This window comes from Podarcis liolepis (assembly GCF_965112155.1).
Source record: "Podarcis liolepis genome assembly, chromosome: 14".
In the NCBI taxonomy this organism is placed as follows: domain Eukaryota; kingdom Metazoa; phylum Chordata; class Lepidosauria; order Squamata; family Lacertidae; genus Podarcis; species Podarcis liolepis.
In genome coordinates, this window is record NC_139569.1 from 46,916,471 (window position 1) to 46,919,690 (window position 3,220).

The window sequence follows — 3,220 nt, forward strand, 5'->3', positions numbered from 1 at the left end:
GCAAGCAGGAGTTCAGCAACATCTGGAGGGCCAGAGGTTCCTCACACCTGAGCCAGAGACTGTGCAGGTATCTGTGGATTCTGGAGTCCCAGAATTCGCCTTAGGTATTGTAATGGTTCTGGGGGTTGCTCGTGCGTAAATCGACGCCACACCTGGCTGGGTTGCCTGAGTGAACCCTTTCTGTCCGGACAGCCACTCGCCCGTGGCTGTCTCAATCGCTGGCAGAATCCGTCAGTGGGCGTTTCTTGAACTTCTTCCAGCAAAGAAGCTCTTTGACGCCTAGTCTCCGCCTACTCTCCCTGCGCGGAAGCCTTCTGCGCAGGGAGGGTGTGGGCAGCAGAGGACCTGTGCTCTCCCCGCTGGTCCCCGGTGAGGAGTCATGGAGCCACCTCGCCGATTCCCCCATCTGCCCCCCTTCTCCACTGGTGCTACGCTGATTTCCTTCCCCAGAAGATGTGCTGCTTCTCTCCCTCCCAGGACGCTCTCCGGAATCCCTCTGGAGCCCTCCCTCTCCCCCTGGCTCCGATGGCAGTTCCCTGACAGGTATATTTTTTCATGGATGTTAGTGACTTCACCTGCCTGATGCTGTGTAGGAGGTGACCTAGGATGAGATGGCTGGCAGGTACTCATGCTATGGCCTGGTTGACTTGCTTGCACAGTAAACGGGAGACAAGAACTCAGTGTGTAATCTTATCACAGTGAAGAACGGTAGCAACTTCCCCAAATCTCTTGCTAAGCAGCAAAACTCTGTATTGCTGGGTCTGCCTGCTGGCAAATTGAATCACAATGGTACAAAATAACTCAGCAAGCTGACATTTATAAAGAGTTAAACAAAGGTTAGTGTACTAAATATTATTTCCAATTCTAGGTAGGTTGCTATTGGAGAAATACCATATATGATTATAAAAATCTAAAGCAAAAATTATTTTAAAATATGATTTCATTTCTTGATCAGACAAGATTTCTTCTACTATGTATTTCTTTATCATACAAACACAAAGCTTCTATTTACAGTAGCAATTACAGTAGCAAAATGGAGGCGACAAAAGTTACAAAAGTACAAAATGTAAGTTTAAAAATGGTGCCTGAGGTCAGACACGTACCTGTGGTCAGCTTGCAAGCTGGATGGGGAAAGACTGCCCAGGTAAGCAGGAAGTCGGTAGCATTCCAGCTTCCTACCCAGGCAGACAAAAGAAGTGATCTTACAGAGTTCCCTCTAGCACATTCTACAAGAAAGCTCTATGGGTCTCGATCTCTTCACATGCCCATCTGCCCAAGGAGGAATTGTTGGTTTGACTGCAGTGATGTCCTACAATTCCCCTGACTTACCAGTTTGCCACACAATGGATTGGTAATACTCTGTTAAATGAGGGGCTCATGAGCCCATTGTCACAGACAGATCACTGAGGTTCAGACTTAACACAACTACTTTATGCTGTAGGAATGGAGGACCTAGTTGGCTGAGGTGGCCCGTAATATTGAAAGTGATTGCTTATCTCTAACAATGGTACTAATAGGGCCAGTATTTAACCATTCTTCTCCCAAGACTCAATTTATCTCTAATGCAAACTTAGGTCAAAATAAAAAAAATCCTTCCAGTAGCACCTTAAAGACCAACTAAGTTAGTTCTTGGTATGAGCTTTCGTGTGCATGCACACTTCTTCAGATACACTTCTTCATCTGAAGAAGTGTGCATGCACACGAAAGCTCATACCAAGAACTAACTTAGTTGGTCTTTAAGGTGCTACTGGAAGGAATTTTTTTATTTTGACTATGGCAGACCAACACGGCTACCTATCTACTACTGCAAACTTAGGTGTGACTGCAAGCAATAGAATGAAGTGATTTTGCTCCTGCCTCCAGGGCTATTTCCAAAAAGTTGTGGGAAGGCACTGTTTTCAGCACCATGGGAGATTTCCTGCCTTGACCCTCATGGTTCCATCTTGTCTCCCAAGCTATTTAAAAGCAATTATGAAGTGGCTGAGAGCTGTCATCAGCAGTTTGCGAATGGAGTAGCCTTTGACATGTGTTTTCAGGACGCATCCTATTCCCGTGACTATTTTGTTTCAATTGTTTTTAATTCTGAATTTTAATTTTAAATTAGCACAGGTCACAAGAAATCTAGACACCCATGGACAGGAAGGATTGGGATGAAGGATATATCAGTTTAATTATTTTTTATATACCCTGTTCTCTTGAAAATCAATGCAAATTTTTTTTCTTATTAAAAAAACCCCAACAACCACTGCTAACAGATAACAGAACTGCCCAGTTCAGTATGACTAAAGAGGCTGCTAATTTGTTATCTGTGCCTTCCAAGGTTGGTGGTAAAGCAGTTGGCACCAGCAGCTCTCCAAAGGGACTTTAGCATGTTGTGTTTTCCGCAAGTGAATTTGCATGGATTAAAGGTTATTCTTTTCCTGATTGCAGTCAATTGAATCCCTTTTTTGCTTTTGTTTTAAGAAACAGGAGCTTCTAGAAACAGGAACGTAAATCTTCCATTTATTCATAGGATTTGTAGCCTATTTTAGACCTCGGCCTTCCAGAACGGCTTACTTAAAATTAGGTTGAAAATACTAATAAAATAACAACAATCATACAAATAAGTGAAACAACCAGATAAAAAATGGAGTGGCAGAAAAGCCCAGTCATTGATAGATAACTACCGTATTTTTTGCTCTATAAGACTCACTTTTTCCCTCCTAAAAAGTAAGGGGAAATGTGTGTGCGTCTTATGGAGTGAATGCAGGCTGCGCAGCTATCCCAGAAGCCAGAACAGCAAGAGGGATTGCTGCTTTCACTGTGCAGCGATCCCTCTTGCTGTTCTGGCTTCTGAGATTCAGAATTTTTTTTTCTTGTTTTCCTCCTCCAAAAACTTTGTGCGTCTTGTGGTCTGGTGCGTCTTATAGAGCAAAAAATACGGTAAATCTGAACAGCAGGGGAGAATAAAAAGGTATCCACTGGATGTCTGTGTCAAGCAAGCCTTCAAGTGCAAGGATGCTACAGAGTTGGCGTGCCACCACCAAAAAGTTCCTGTCTGCATTTAGCACCTGCCTTATCTCTAATGATGAAGGGACCCTCAGAATGGCTCCTGAGACAGACCTTAATATCCAGGTGAGTTCTTGTGAGAGAAGGCGGTCCTTTGAGGCATTGCAATCTCGAGCCATTTAGGCTGGAATCCTATACACACCAGGAAGTAAGGTTTACATGTGTGCAGAAA